General features: G+C 44.2%; 1 long non-coding RNA gene across 1 annotated transcript; it reads right to left on the bottom strand.

Moving 5' to 3' along the window:
- Positions 1-16301: 16301 nt before the first annotated feature.
- Positions 16302-16647, bottom strand: LOC311118775. Its single transcript, XR_014611856.1, has 3 exons — positions 16604-16647; positions 16441-16566; positions 16302-16403 (listed from the first exon to the last, which is right to left on the bottom strand). It is a non-coding gene; the product is annotated as an uncharacterized lncRNA (long non-coding RNA).
- Positions 16648-17113: the final 466 nt, after the last annotated feature.

The following is a 17113-nucleotide window of genomic DNA, read 5'->3' as shown; positions in this document are numbered from 1 at the left end:
TTTGACTCCTCCCCTAGGCTGAAACGAGCTAGACTCGACGCTCTCCAGCGTTTGCATACGCTACGTACGCTAAGCTAACCTAAAAACACATGACTAGCATTCGCTAAGCTAACAAAAGTTATGTTCGCGTTATGCTAAGCTAACTGAAACGCTCTACTGGCACATGCTAAAGCTTACCGAAACACACTGTTAGCGTTATGCTAAGCTAACTAAAACGCTCTACTGGCACATGCTAAAGCTTACCGAAACACACTGTTAGCGTTATGCTAAGCTAACTGAAACGCTCTACTGGCACATGCTAAAGCTTACCGAAACACACACCGTTAGCGTTATGCTAAGCTAGCAGCGTCACACTCAGCTGGGCTTCAAAACCACTGTAAGCCTCATCTCGGAGCTCGACTGCAGTGCCTTTCTACTAGAGATCTGTCTCTCCGAGTTCGACTATTGTGCCTTTCCACTACCAGGTCTTAAGATCTCTGAGCTCGACTGCAGTGCCTTTCTACTAGAGATCTGTCTCTCTGAGTTCGACTATTGTGCCTTTCCACTACCAGGTCTTAAGATCTCTGAGCTCGACTGCAAGTGCCTTTCTACTAGAGATCTGTCTCTCTGAGCTCGACTGCAGAGCCTTTTACTACCCACACTATACTACATGCCCCAATAGACTGCTTCATTCTCAGCTAGTCTGGATGTTGGAACAGAGACTGTGACCGGGATTAAATCCCAAACCGTGCTATAGCCCCGCCCCCTTAACATTTAAAAGGTAATTTCCCAAACCGTGCTATAGCCCCGCTTAACATTTAAAAAGGTAATTTCCCAAACCGTGCTGTAGCCCCCTTAACATTTAAAAGGTAATTTCCCAAACCGTGCTGTAGCCCCCCTTAACATTTAAAGGGTAATTTCCCAATCCCAAACCGTGCTGTAGCCCCGCTTAACATTTAAAAGGTAATTTCCCAAACCGTGCTGTAGCCCCCTTAACATTTAAAAGGTAATTTCCCAAACCGTGCTGTAGCCCCCTTAACATTTAAAAAGGTAATTTCCCAAACCGTGCTGTAGCCCCCTTAACATTTAAAAAGGTAATTTCCCAAACCGTGCTGTAGCCCCGCTTAACATTTAAAAAGGTAATTTCCCGGGATTAAATCCCAAACCGTGCTGTAGCCCCCTTAACATTTAAAAGGTAATTTCCCAAACCGTGCTGTAGCCCCCTTAACATTTAAAAGGTAATTTCCCAAACCGTGCTGTAGCCCCGCTTAACATTTAAAAAGGTAATTTCCCGGGATTAAATCCCAAACCGTGCTGTAGCCCCCTTAACATTTAAAAGGTAATTTCCCAAACCGTGCTATAGCCCCCTTAACATTTAAAAAGGTAATTTCCCAAACCGTGCTGTAGCCCCGCTTAACATTTAAAAAGGTAATTTCCCAAACCGTGCTATAGCCCCCTTAACATTTAAAAGGTAATTTCCCAAACCGTGCTGTAGCCCCCTTAACATTTAAAAGGTAATTTCCCAAACCGTGCTGTAGCCCCGCTTAACATTTAAAAGGTAATTTCCCAAACCGTGCTATAGCCCCCCTTAACATTTAAAAAGGTAATTTCCCAAACCGTGCTATAGCCCCCTTAACATTTAAAAGGTAATTTCCCAAACCGTGCTATAGCCCCGCTTAACATTTAAAAGGTAATTTCCCAAACCGTGCTATAGCCCCGCTTAACATTTAAAAAGGTAATTTCCCAAACCGTGCTATAGCCCCGCTTAACATTTAAAAAGGTAATTTCCAATTGAGCAGCATCGTCGACAACCCGCGATCAGATGGAATCCCTGCCTATATCTCTCTGGGCTGGATCTCCTTGGTGTCATACCAACTGAACACAAACCTAGTATTCTCTCTCTCTCTCTCGCTCATTTATAAAGGCAACAGATTTCCCGTAACAGATATGAAGTGCGGGGATGTATTTTATACATTCAGCGTTTTGCTGTGTTTTACAGCATTGCCATCTGTTTGCGTGTAGCAAACATGAAACGACCCCAGTTTAGAAGGTAACTAAGAGTCCACGTCCCCCCGCTGAAAATAATTAACATAATACAAAAATCCCAAAAAAATCTGTCAGTTTAAGTTATATCTGGTGTCTTTTTGCTGTTCGTCTCAATCCACCGCATCTGCCCTGTCGGCCATCAGAAAACATCCCAAAAATCGGTCTTCTCGCAAATATTTCTGTAGAGTCCTTAACGGTTTGGGGCCTCCAAAACCTAATATGACTCCTCTGCGGAGAGATGAGACTCACAGACACGAGCGTCACGGGGGGGGACTCTTCTGAAGTCGGTAAATCTGAAGCCGATCTGCCAACTTCTGTCTGTGGCTACACGCTAATATGACCATCGAAAATTGCCGAACGCGAACACATACTTAGCTGCTCTAGGATGCCCACAAGCCTCACAAGACTAGGAGGTACCAGTTTAAAACCTTTATGGAGGTACTTTAGTGTAAAAAAAAATTGGGTTGATTATTAAAAAAAATATATATATAAAAAAAAAAAACATTCCTGAGCTTCAGATAGAGGACAGAGACTTCAACACATACAGTACTTCCTCTGGACTCTGACATGTATGAATATGTTATTCAATGTGTTTCTATGGGCTAATCATTTTTGTATATATATATTTTTTTAATCCTAAAATTCAAAATCAAATAGCTAAAATGATCCTTGGTATGACCATCTTAAAACATTTCCATATTTTAGCTTGGTAGAAACTCAGCCCCCCGGGGCCCTTAAGAGTTTCGTGAAGAGGAATAGAATTCTATTGAAAACTAACTTGACAACTGGAACTAAGCCTTAGAGACACACACACACACACACACACACACACATACACATACACACACACAGGTTCTCGCTTACCTTACAGTGCCCCCTATAGGCGTAACTCCAGTAAGACTGACCTGACCTGCTGGTAACGAACTCACAGCACCCTCCAGATCTGTGTGGAAACACATCAAAAGCTGCTACACCAATAGTCTGACCAATGTTTGTTTGTGGGAGAGAAGAGAGAGAAGCTGAGACTAAATGTTGCCCTCCCAGTATCACTCTCTATTGAAGTATTTTTGGTTTATTTAGGATTTATTTTTTATTTTTTTGTAGTGGGGGTGTTAGTTGTGTTGATGCTGGTGAACTTGAAGGAGATAGGCAGTTGGGATTTAAATGGATTCAACAGTATTTTGGAATATCAGGCTCAACGGTCTCTCTGTCTCTGGCTGGCCTGTAAAGAGCTAACCTCTCCTCTCCTCTCCTCTCCTTTCTCTCTCCCTCTCTCTCTCTCTGTCTCTTCTCTCTGGCTGGCCTGTAAAGAGCTCTCCTCTCCTCTCCTCCTCTCTCTCTCTCTTTCCTCTCTCTCCTCTCTTCCTCTCTCTCCCTCTCTGTCTCTTCTCTCTGGCTGGCCTGTAAAAAGCTCTCCTCTCCTCTCCTCTCCTCTCTTCCTCTCTCTCCCTGTTTGTTTCTCTCTTGGGCTGGCCTGTAAAGGGCTTCTCTGTCAAGAAAACTGGAATTTCTTTAAATACTGATGAGTAACTTTTATTGCATTGTTTTATGGTGACAAGAAGTCAGGATATATTTAATATATGCATTACGTGTGTTGTGTATGAAGTCAGAAGAAATGCTATAATATATTCCAAGAGTAAACACGGTTTCTTTCCTATAGACCTAGTTTAGAGATAAAACTAAAATATATTTTAAAATGTAGTTTTTTTTTTTTAACAAAAAAAAAATGTCCAAATAGTTTGAACATTCAAATTTGCCATGTAATTTAGTGTATTATGTTAACAACATATAAATGTAATGTACAATTTGTTTGTTTTGTGCTGGGTGTTGTGTAGTGGGGAGGACTGAGATATCAGTCTCTTTAATATGGATGTCTACGGAGCCATTCAGAATGAACAGAGCTGAGAGAAACTGACCTCTACCGACGACCCCCCCCCCGAAGTGTCGTCTAACATCTCTAACAGAACAACACGTGCCTAGTTAAAGAGATAATAATAATAATATGAATAATACCACTGTAAACGTTCCTTAGTGTGCCTTATTGCCAAACTCTCCTTTAGACCTGGGACAGTTTTCTACGCTGGTTTTATTTTTTCAGCTTGTTGTATTTATAGTGGTTAACTAGATAAATAAAAGCATTTTACCAAAAGATAAATATCGTGTGTCTTCTTTTACAGCCGCAGTGCATTCTGAAAAGTATTCAGACCCCTTGACTTTCTCTTCATACATTCCAGCCTTATTCTAAAATGGATTAAATAGTTTTTCCCCACCTCATCAATCTACACCCAATACCCCGTAATGACGAAGCAAAAACTGTTTTTTAAACAAATTAAAACGGAATGATTCACATTTAGTATTCAGACCCTTTACTCTGTACTTTGTTGAAGCACCTTTTGGCAGCGATTACAGCCTTGAGTCTTCTTGGGTATGACGCTACAAGCTTGGCACACCTGTATTTGGGGAGTTTCTCCCATTCTTCTCTGCAGATCTTCTCAAGCTCTGTCAGGTTGGATGGGGAGCGTCGCTGCACAGCTATTTTCAGGTCTCTCCAGAGATGTTCCATCGGGTTCAAGTCCGAGCTCTGGCTGGGCCACTCAATGACATTCAGAGACTTGTCCCGAAGCCACTCCTGCGTTGTCTTGGCTGTGTGTTTAGGGTCGTTGTCCTGTTGGAAGGTGAACCTTCGCCCCAGTCTGAGGCCCTGAGCGCCCTGGAGCAGGTTTTCATCAAGGATCTCTCTGTACTTTGCTCTGTTCATCTTTCTCTCGATCCTGACTAGTCTCCCAGTCCCTACCGCTGAAAAACATCCCCACAGCATGATGCTGCCACCACCATGCTTCACCGTAGGTATCGTGCCAGGTTTCTTCCAGACATGATGCTTGGTATTCAGGCCAAAGAGTTAAATATTGGTTACATCAGACCAGAGAATCTTGTTTCTCATGGTCTGAGAGTCCTTTAGGTGCCTTTTGGCAAACTCCAAGTGGGCTGTCATGTGCCTTTTACTGAGGAGTGGCTTCCGTCTGGCTACTCTACCGTAAAGGCCTGATTGGTGGAGTGCTGCAGAGATGGTTGTCCTTCTGGAAGGTTCTCCCATCGCCACAGAGGAACTCTGGAGCTCTGTCAGAGTGACCATCGGGTTCTTGGTCACCTCCCTGACCAAGGTTTTTTGGTACCCTTCCCCAGATCTGTGCCTCGACACAATCCTGTCTCGGAGCTCTATGGACAATTCCTTCGACCTCATGGCTTGGTTTTTACTCTGACATGCACTGTCAACTATGGGACCTTATATAGACAGGTGTGTGACTTTCCAAATCATGTCCAATCAATTGAATTTACCACAGGTGGACTCCAATCAAGTTGTAGAAACATCTCAAGGATGATCAATGGAAACAGGATGCAACTGAGCTCAATTTTTCGAGTCTCATTGCAAAGGGTCTGAATGCTTATGTAAATAAGGTATCCGTTTTTTTTTTTTAAATCCATTTGCAAACATTTCTAAAAACCTTTTTTCACATTGTCATTATGGGGTATTGTGTGTAGATTGACGAGGAAAAAATATTAATTGTGAAGGGGTCTGAATACTTTCCGAATGCACTGTAATCACGTCCAGTTGTCCTAGTCTAGATAGAGGCCATACATAGAGGCCATACATAGAGGCCATACATAGAGGCCATACATATACTGAAGACTGAATCTGCAATAGGTAAGCAGCTTGGTTTGAAGAAATCAACTGTGGGAGCAATTATTAGGAAATGGAAGACATACAAGACCACTGATAATCTCCCTCGATCTGGGGCTCCACGCAAGATCTCACCCCGTGGGGTCAAAATGATCACAAGAACGGTGAGCAAAAATCCCAGAACCACACGGGGGGACCTAGTGAATGACCTGCAGAGAGCTGGGACCAAAGTAACAAAGCCTACCATCAGTAACACACTACGCCTCCAGGGACTCAAATCCTGCAGTGCAAGACGTGTCCCCCTGCTTAAGCCAGTACATGTCCAGGCCCGTCTGAAGTTTGATAGAGTGCATTTGGATGATCCAGAAGAGGATTGGGAGAATGTCAGATGGTCAGATGAAACCAAAATATAACTTTTTGGTAAAAACTCAACTCGTCGTGTTTGGAGGACAAAGAATGCTGAGTTGCATCCAAAGAACACCATACCTACTGTGAAGCATGGGGGTGGAAACATCATGCTTTGAGGCTGTTTTTCTGCAAAGGGACCAGGACGACTGATCCGTGTAAAGGAAAGAATGAATGGGGCCATGTATCGTGAGATTTTGAGTGAAAACCTCCTTCCATCAGCAAGGGCATTGAAGATGAAACGTGGCTGGGTCTTTCAGCATGACAATGATCCCAAACACACCGCCCGGACAACGAAGGAGTGGCTTCGTAAGAAGCATTTCAAGGTCCTGGAGTGGCCTAGCCAGTGTCCAGATCTCAACCCCATAGAATATCTTTGGAGGGAGTTGAAAGTCCGTGTTGCCCAGCGACAGCCCCAAAACATCACTGCTCTAGAGGAGATCTGCATGGAGGAATGGGCCAAAATACCAGCAACAGTGTGTGAAAACCTTGTGAAGACTTACAGAAAACGTTTGACCTGTGTCATTACCAACAAAGGGTATATAACAAAGTATTGAGAAACTTTTGTTATTGACCAAATACTTATTTTCCACCATAATTTGCAAATAAATTCATTAAAAATCCTACAATGTGATTTTCTGGAAATGTTTTTCTTGTTTTGTCTGTCATAGTTGACGTGTACCTGTGATGAGAATTACAGGCCTCTCTCATCTTTTTAAGTGGGAGAACTTGCACAATTGGTGGCTGACTAAATACTTTTTTTCCCCACTGTATTACATCTGACTGGCAGATGGCCAGACTGATATTACATCTGACTGGCAGATGGCCAGACTGACTGATATTACATCTGACTGGCAGATGGCCAGACTGACTGATATTACATCTGACTGGCAGATGGCTAGACTGACTGATATTACATCTGACTGGCAGATGGCTAGACTGACTGATATTACATCTGACTGGCAGATGGCCAGACTGATATTACATCTGACTGGCAGATGGCCAGACTGACTGATATTACATCTGACTGGCAGATGGCTAGACTGACTGATATTACATCTGACTGGCAGATGGCCAGACTGACTGATATTACATCTGACTGGCAGATGGCTAGACTGACTGATATTACATCTGACTGGCAGATGGCTAGACTGACTGATATTACATCTGACTGGCAGATGGCCAGACTGACTGATATTACATCTGACTGGCAGATGGCTAGACTGACTGATATTACATCTGACTGGCAGATGGCCAGACTGATATTACATCTGACTGGCAGATGGCCAGACTGACTGATATTACATCTGACTGGCAGATGGCCAGACTGACTGATATTACATCTGACTGGCAGATGGCTAGACTGACTGATATTACATCTGACTGGCAGATGGCCAGACTGATATTACATCTGACTGGCAGATGGCCAGACTGACTGATATTACATCTGACTGGCAGATGGCCAGACTGACTGATATTACATCTGTCTGGCAGATGGCTAGACTGACTGATATTACATCTGACTGGCAGATGGCCAGACTGACTGATATTACATCTGACTGGCAGATGGCCAGACTGACTGATATTACATCTGACTGGCAGATGGCTAGACTGACTGATATTACATCTGACTGGCAGATGGCCAGACTGACTGATATTACATCTGACTGGCAGATGGCTAGACTGACTGATATTACATCTGACTGGCAGATGGCTAGACTGACTGATATTACATCTGACTGGCAGATGGCTAGACTGACTGATATTACATCTGTCTGGCAGATGGCCAGACTGACTGATATTACATCTGACTGGCAGATGGCCAGACTGACTGATATTACATCTGACTGGCAGATGGCCAGACTGACTGATATTACATCTGACTGGCAGATGGCCAGACTGACTGATATTACATCTGACTGGCAGATGGCTAGACTGACTGATATTACATCTGACTGGCAGATGGCCAGACTGACTGATATTACATCTGTCTGGCAGATGGCTAGACTGACTGATATTACATCTGACTGGCAGATGGCTAGACTGACTGATATTACATCTGACTGGCAGATGGCCAGACTGACTGATATTACATCTGACTGGCAGATGGCCAGACTGACTGATATTACATCTGACTGGCAGATGGCCAGACTGATATTACATCTGACTGGCAGATGGCCAGACTGACTGATATTACATCTGACTGGCAGATGGCTAGACTGACTGATATTACATCTGACTGGCAGATGGCCAGACTGACTGATATTACATCTGACTGGCAGATGGCTAGACTGACTGATATTACATCTGACTGGCAGATGGCCAGACTGATATTACATCTGACTGGCAGATGGCCAGACTGACTGATATTACATCTGACTGGCAGATGGCCAGACTGACTGATATTACATCTGACTGGCAGATGGCTAGACTGACTGATATTACATCTGACTGGCAGATGGCCAGACTGATATTACATCTGACTGGCAGATGGCCAGACTGACTGATATTACATCTGACTGGCAGATGGCCAGACTGACTGATATTACATCTGTCTGGCAGATGGCTAGACTGACTGATATTACATCTGACTGGCAGATGGCTAGACTGACTGATATTACATCTGACTGACTGATATTACATCTGACTGGCAGATGGCCAGACTGACTGATATTACATCTGACTGGCAGATGGCCAGACTGACTGATATTACATCTGACTGGCAGATGGCCGGACTGACTGATATTACATCTGACTGGCAGATGGCTAGACTGACTGATATTACATCTGACTGGCAGATGGCCAGACTGACTGATATTACATCTGTCTGGCAGATGGCCAGACTGACTGATATTACATCTGACTGGCAGATGGCCAGACTGACTGATATTACATCTGACTGGCAGATGGCCAGACTGACTGATATTACATCTGACTGGCAGATGGCCAGACTGACTGATATTACATCTGTCTGGCAGTCCTTCAGACATTTGGGAAATAAATGTTTATCTCTGGTTAGAAAAGCAAAGTCAACATACTTCTTGAACTGTGTATCTGAGAATGGTGAGAATCAAGCGAATTTCTGGAACATTCCAGTAGAGGGAGTCCTTTATTCCCCTTGAAACAGACTGTAGAGAACGATCCCAGATACACATTCTCTAGTTTCAGACTGTATAGAACGATCCCAGATACACATTCTCTAGTTTCAGACTGTATAGAACGATCCCAGATACACATTCTCTAGTTTCAGACTGTAGAGAACGATCCCAGATACACATTCTCTAGTTTCAGACTGTAGAGAACGATCCCAGATACACATTCTCTAGTTTCAGACTGTAGAGAACGATCCCAGATACACATTCTCTAGTTTCAGACTGCCGAGAACGATCCCAGATACACATTCTCTAGTTTCAGACTGTAGAGAACGATCCCAGATACACATTCTCTAGTTTCAGACTGTAGAGAACGATCCCAGATACACATTCTCTAGTTTCAGACTGTAGAGAACGATCCCAGATACACATTCTCTAGTTTCAGACTGCCGAGAACGATCCCAGATACACATTCTCTAGTTTCAGACTGTAGAGAACGATCCCAGATACACATTCTCTAGTTTCAGACTGCCGAGAACGATCCCAGATACACATTCTCTAGTTTCAGCGGCCAACACACCTGAACACACTTAACAAGATAGAGGCTAGAGAGAGTTTTGTTGACGCTGAAAACGGAACCTATGTGTTTTTAAATAACAGTACACATTTCTGTGCACCAGTCTCATTCTATTCTTAATGTGCACCAGTCTCATTCTATTCTTAATGTGCACCAGTCTCATTCTATTGTTAATGTGCACCAGTCTCACTCTATTCTTAATGTGCACCAGTCTCACTCTATTCTTAATGTGCACCAGTCTCACTCTATTCTTAATGTGCAACAGTCTCATTCTATTCTTAATGTGCACCAGTCTCATTCTATTCTTAATGTGCACCAGTCTCATTCTATTCTTAATGTGCGCCAGTCTCACTCTATTCTTAATGTGCACCAGTCTCACTCTATTCTTAATGTGCGCCAGTCTCACTCTATTCTTAATGTGCACCAGTCTCATTCTATTGTTAATGTGCACCAGTCTCATTCTATTCTTAATGTGCGCCAGTCTCACTCTATTCTTAATGTGCACCAGTCTCACTCTATTCTTAATGTGCACCAGTCTCACTCTATTCTTAATGTGCACCAGTCTCACTCTATTCTTAATGTGCAACAGTCTCATTCTATTCTTAATGTGCACCAGTCTCATTCTATTCTTAATGTGCACCAGTCTCATTCTATTCTTAATGTGCGCCAGTCTCACTCTATTCTTAATGTGCACCAGTCTCACTCTATTCTTAATGTGCGCCAGTCTCACTCTATTCTTAATGTGCACCAGTCTCATTCTATTCTTAATGTGCACCAGTCTCATTCTATTGTTAATGTGCACCAGTCTCATTCTATTCTTAATGTGCACCAGTCTCATTCTATTCTTAATGTGCACCAGTCTCACTCTATTCTTAATGTGCACCAGTTTCATTCTATTCTTAATGTACACCAGTCTCACTCTATTCTTAATGTGCACCAGTCTCACTCTATTCTTAATGTGCACCAGTCTCATTCTATTGTTAATGTGCACCAGTCTCATTCTATTCTTAATGTGCACCAGTCTCATTCTATTCTTAATGTGCACCAGTCTCATTCTATTCTTAATGTGCACCAGTCTCATTCTATTCTTAATGTGCACCAGTCTCATTCTATTCTTAATGTGCACCAGTCTCACTCTATTCTTAATGTGCACCAGTCTCACTCTATTCTTAATGTGCACCAGTCTCATTCTATTGTTAATGTGCACCAGTCTCACTCTATTCTTAATGTGCACCAGTCTCATTCTATTCTTAATGTGCACCAGTCTCATTATATTCTTAATGTGCACCAGTCTCACTCTATTCTTAATGTGCACCAGTCTCATTCTATTCTTAATGTGCACCAGTCTCATTCTATTCTTAATGTGCACCAGTCTCATTCTATTCTTAATGTGCACCAGTCTCATTCTATTCTTAATGTGCACCAGTCTCACTCTATTCTTAATGTGCACCAGTCTCACTCTATTCTTAATGTGCACCAGTCTCACTCTATTCTTAATGTGCACCAGTCTCACTCTATTCTTAATGTGCACCAGTCTCACTCTATTCTTAATGTGCACCAGTCTCATTCTATTCTTAATGTGCACCAGTCTCATTCTATTCTTAATGTGCACCAGTCTCATTCTATTCTTAATGTGCACCAGTCTCACTCTATTCTTAATGTGCACCAGTCTCATTCTATTCTTAATGTGCACCAGTCTCACTCTATTCTTAATGTGCACCAGTCTCATTCTATTGTTAATGTGCACCAGTCTCATTCTATTCTTAATGTGCACCAGTCTCACTCTATTCTTAATGTGCACCAGTCTCATTCTATTGTTAATGTGCACCAGTCTCATTCTATTCTTAATGTGCACCAGTCTCATTCTATTGTTAATGTGCACTAGTCTGGTTTTATATCTGGACAGCAGTTTCAGATGATGTGTTCAATTGCTTAGATCATAAAAACAATTGTGCTGCCTTATTTGTAGACATTTCCAAGGCCTTTGTCACGGTTTAACATCACCTCCATAACTTGCTACATTTGCACACACTGTATATATATTTATTTCTGTTGTATTTTTGACTTTGTTTTGTTTTACCCCATATGTAACTCTGTGTTGTTGTTTTTATCGCACTGCTTTGCTTTATCTTGGCCAGGTCGCAGTTGTAAATGAGAACTTGTTCTCAACTGGCTTACCTGGTTAAATAAAGGTTAAAAAAAAAAAAAAAAGCTGACAAATAGATCAGGCTTCTTGCAAGTGGTCTGACAATTATCTGTCAGATAGGACAAAATGCGTGATTTCTGATGCTGTCAAGTCTAGTTTCAAATCAAATTTTATTTGTCACATACACGTGTTTAGCAGATGTTATAACGGGTGTAGAGAAATGCTTGTGCTTCTAGCTCCGACAGTGCAGTAATATCTAACAATTTCACAACAAATACCTAATACACACAAAACCAGTAAGGAATGGGATTTAAGAATATATACATATATGGACAAGCAATGACAGAGCGATACAGTAGAATATTATAGAATAGAATGCAGTATATACATATGAGATGAGTAGTGCAAGATATGGAAACATTATTAAAGTGACTAGTGTTCCATTTCTTAAAGTGGCCGGCAGCTAGCTTAGTGGGTAAGAGCGTTGTGCCAGTAACCGAAAGGTCGCTGGTTCTAATCCCCTAGCTGACTAGGTGAAAAATCTGTTGATGTGCCCTTGAGCAAGGCACTTAACCCTAATTGCTCCTGTAAGTCGCTCTGGATAAGAGCGTCTGCTAAATGACAAACAATTTAAAATTCAATAGGCAGCAGCAGCCTCTACTGTGCTTGTGATGGCTATTTAACAGTCTGATGGCCTTGAGATGGAAGCTGTTTTTCGGTCCCAGCTTTGATGCACCTGTACTGACTGCGCCTTCTGGATGATAGCGGGGTGAACAGGCAGTAGCTCAGGTGGTTGATGTCCTTGATGATCTTTTTGGCCTTCCTGTGACATTGGGTGCTGTAGGTGTCCTGGAGGGCGGGTAGTTTGCCCCCGGTGATGCGTTCGGCAGACCGCACCACCCTCTGGAGAGCCCTGCGGTTGCGGGCGGTGCAGTTGCTGTACCAGGCGGTGATACAGCCCAACAGGATGCTCTCAATTGTGCATCTGTAAAAGTTTGTGAGGGTTTTAGGCGCCAAGCCGAATTTTTTTAGCCTCCTGAGGTTGAAGAGGCTCTGTTGCGCCTTCTTCACCACACTGTCTGCGTGGGTGGACCATTTCAGTTTTTCGGTGATGTGTACGCCAAGGAAATTCCTGGATATTACAAAAGGTGTACCGCAGTGGGTACTGGGACCTGTTCTCTTTACTATTTATATAAATAATATTGCTCTATGTAATAAATCCTGTAATAATCATCTGTATGCAGACATTTATGTATTCCATTACCCCAACTGTTGACCAGGCAATGTTAGAGTTGCAATCTGACCTTGTTACCTTACAGAAAGCCCTGGTTGGTTTAAAACTGGTACTTAATGTGGACAAGACTAAATACATGTTGTTCTCTAGTTCTCTCAAACATTTTTCAGATGGACTATACATTTATTCATTGAATGGTTCTCCCATTGATCGGGTTCCCGCCTACAAATATCTGGGCATTTGGATTAACAAAGATTTAATGTTTAAAAAACATACAGATGAGCTAGTTAAAAAAGCTAAGATTTAAAGTGGGATTCTTATTTAGAAATAGATCTTGCCTCTCACTAAATAGCAGGAAGCAGATTGCACAGTCAACTTTCCTGCCAGTTCTTGACTACGGTGACTCCATTTACCAGAATGCAACAGCCACCACTCTTAAGACCTTTGGATGCCGTCTACCAGAGCGCCCTTCGCTTTATCCCAGGGGACAGGTGTAATAGTCACCACTGCATCCTGTATCAACAGGTTGTCTGGTCCTCACTGAAGCCCCGTAGATCACTTCACTCTTCCCTTTCTGTTAACAAAAGCTCTACTCCACAAGCTTCTGACTTACCTCACTTTGCTGATAAAATATAAAAACGTGATACCGAGCCCGTTGAGGTTCCTCGGGTCTCCACCAAACTTCGCTTTAAAGCTTCTCATTGCTGGAACCAACTACAAAATACATTACAATTGGACGTTCTGGTGCCGCTCGGGCAATTTCAAATATTGATTGGGGGACCTTTTTTTTTTTTTTTTTTTTTTTTACAATGTAATAGTTTTTCTTGAATATTTGTGTTGTGTTTTACTGGTTTTATATTGGATTTGGCTTGTCTTATGAAGTTGTAGTGCTCCCTTGTGAAAAATCCTGGTCTCAACAGGGACTCCCTTGTTCAAATAAAGGTACAATACAATTAGCCATGAAATCCACAGTTTGAAAGGGACTCTTTTCTGGAAGCTATTTTCCCCCACGTTTGTGTCCCCCACCCCTGGTTTCTGAGAGGCAGACAGAGGGGAGGTTATGTAACTGGCAGCAATGTAAGGGATTTTACTGCAGGGGGAGGAGCTATTCTAGGTAGGAGGAGCTAGATAGAGGGGAGGGATAGATAACTTGAGAGGAGGAGCTATGGAGGAAGGAAAGGAAGCAGGCAGGGAAGGAGAGAAATCTAGGAAGAGAGGGAGGGAGAAGAGCGAATGGAAACTAGAGACATCAAGAAGCTAAGGAGAGAGACAGACAGCTAGCTAGCTAGAGGAGAGACAAACAGGCAGACAGCCAGCTAGAGAGAGAGAGAGGCAGACAGCCAGCTAGAGAGAGAGAGAGGCAGACAGCCAGCTAGAGAGAGAGAGAGGCAGACAGCCAGCTAGAGAGAGAGAGAGGCAGACAGCCAGCTAGAGAGAGAGACAGGCAGACAGTGAGCTAGAGAGAGAGAGAGGCAGACAGCCAGCTAGAGAGAGAGAGAGGCAGACAGCCAGCTAGAGAGAGAGAGAGGCAGACAGCCAGCTAGAGAGAGAGAGAGGCAGACAGCCAGCTAGAGAGAGAGACAGGCAGACAGTGAGCTAGAGAGAGAGAGAGGCAGACAGCCAGCTAGAGAGAGAGACAGACAGACAGACAGCCAGCTAGAGAGAGAGAGACAGGCAGACAGTGAGCTAGAGAGAGAGACAGGCAGACAGCCAGCTAGAGAGAGAGACAGGCAGACAGCCAGCTAGAGAGAGAGAGACAGGCAGACAGTGAGCTAGAGAGAGAGACAGGCAGACAGCCAGCTAGAGAGAGAGACAGGCAGACAGCCAGCTAGAGAGAGAGACAGGCAGACAGTGAGCTAGAGAGAGACAGACAGCCAGCTAGAGAGAGACAGACAGGCAGACAGCCAGCTAGAGAGAGAGAGACAGACAGACAGCTAGAGACATATTGACTAGACAAAACTAACTGATCTAGAATACCAGACAATCTAGAAAAAGGTGATTTAGACAGAAACAGATTAAACCAGATGATCTCTTGACGATTAATATCATTTTTTAAATGACATTTATACAATAACCTACATCAAAGATGATCTATTATATTGACAAGATGGTCGAGTGACCGCTCTAACGATGAAAATACATGTCCTCAAAGATGGAAGGGAGGCGAGATCAGGTGGGGCCATTCTAGCCAATGAGACAACTCGGATATAAATTAGTTTTTTTCAAAGTTTCCGAAATGCCACGAGTCGCTTATTTCAGTACAGTCGTAAAAAACCCAACCATTACGGAACTTCTATTTGAGCAAAATAGTAATTAAATTTTTTGTTGACTAAATTCGACACTTTCTCATTGACTCACTTCATGGTATTATTTTCAGTAAACCCTCTCGCTTCGCCTCTTCCTCTCTGCGTCCATCTACTACAGCACCAGGGTCCAACACTGTTCCTGGAGAGCTCCCCTCCTGTTGGTCCAACCCATCTACTACAGCACCAGGGTCCAACCCTGTTACTGGAGAGCTCCCCTCCTGTTGGTCCAACCCATCTACTACAGCACCAGGGTCCAACACTGTTCCTGGAGAGCTCCCCTCCTGTTGGTCCAACCCATCTACTACAGCACCAGGGTCCAACCCTGTTACTGGAGAGCTCCCCTCCTGTTGGTCCAACCCATCTACTACAGCACCAGGGTCCAACACTGTTCCTGGAGAGCTCCCCTCCTGTTGGTCCAACCCATCTACTACAGCACCAGGGTCCAACACTGTTACTGGAGAGCTCCCCTCCTGTTGGTCCAACCCATCTACTACAGCACCAGGGTCCAACCCTGTTACTGGAGAGCTCCCCTCCTGTTGGTCCAACCCATCTACTACAGCACCAGGGTGCAACACTGTTACTGGAGAGCTCCCCTCCTGTTGGTCCAACCCATCTACTACAGCACCAGGGTCCAACCCTGTTCCTGGAGAGCTCCCCTCCTGTTGGTCCAACCCATCTACTACAGCACCAGGGTCCAACACTGTTACTGGAGAGCTCCCCTCCTGTTGGTCCAACCCATCTACTACAGCACCAGGGTCCAACACTGTTCCTGGAGAGCTCCCCTCCTGTTGGTCCAACCCATCTACTACAGCACCAGGGTCCTCCCTGTTCCTGGAGAGCTCCCCTCCTGTTGGTCCAACCCATCTACTACAGCACCAGGGTCCAACCCTGTTACTGGAGAGCTCCCCTCCTGTTGGTCCAACCCATCTACTACAGCACCTCCCCTCCTGTTGGTCCAACCCATCTACTACAGCACCAGGGTCCAACCCTGTTCCTGGAGAGCTCCCCTCCTGTTGGTCCAACCCATCTACTACAGCACCAGGGTCCAACCCTGTTACTGGAGAGCTCCCCTCCTGTTGGTCCAACCCATCTACTACAGCACCTCCCCTCCTGTTGGTCCAACCCATCTACTACAGCACCAGGGTCCAACCCTGTTCCTGGAGAGCTCCCCTCCTGTTGGTCCAACCCATCTACTACAGCACCAGGGTCCAACCCTGTTCCTGGAGAGCTCCCCTCCTGTTGGTCCAACCCATCTACTACAGCACCAGGGTCCAACACTGTTACTGGAGAGCTACTACCCTCTAGGGACCAATAGGAGGGTATCTCTCCAGGAACAGGGTTGGAGCAACAGGAGGGTCTCTCTCCAGTAACAGGGTTGGAGCAACAGGAGGGTCTCTCTCCAGGAACAGGATTGGAGCAACAGGAGCGTCTCTCTCCAGGAACAGGGTTGGAGCAACAGGAGGGTATCTCTCCAGGAACAGGGTTGGAGCAACAGGAGGGTCTCTCTCCAGGAACAGGGTTGGACCAACAGGAGGGTGTCTCTCCAGGAACAGGGTTGGACCAATAGGAGGGTGTCTCTCCAGGAACAGGGTTGGACCAACAGGAGGGTGTCTCTCCAGGAACAGGGTTGGACCAACAGGAGGGTGTCT

Source organism: Coregonus lavaretus, assembly GCF_964263955.1.
Source record: "Coregonus lavaretus genome assembly, contig: HAP1_SCAFFOLD_4880, whole genome shotgun sequence".
Classification (NCBI taxonomy): domain Eukaryota; kingdom Metazoa; phylum Chordata; class Actinopteri; order Salmoniformes; family Salmonidae; genus Coregonus; species Coregonus lavaretus.
The sequence above is the reverse complement of the archived record's forward strand: the minus strand, read 5'-3'. Positions and strand labels throughout refer to the sequence as shown.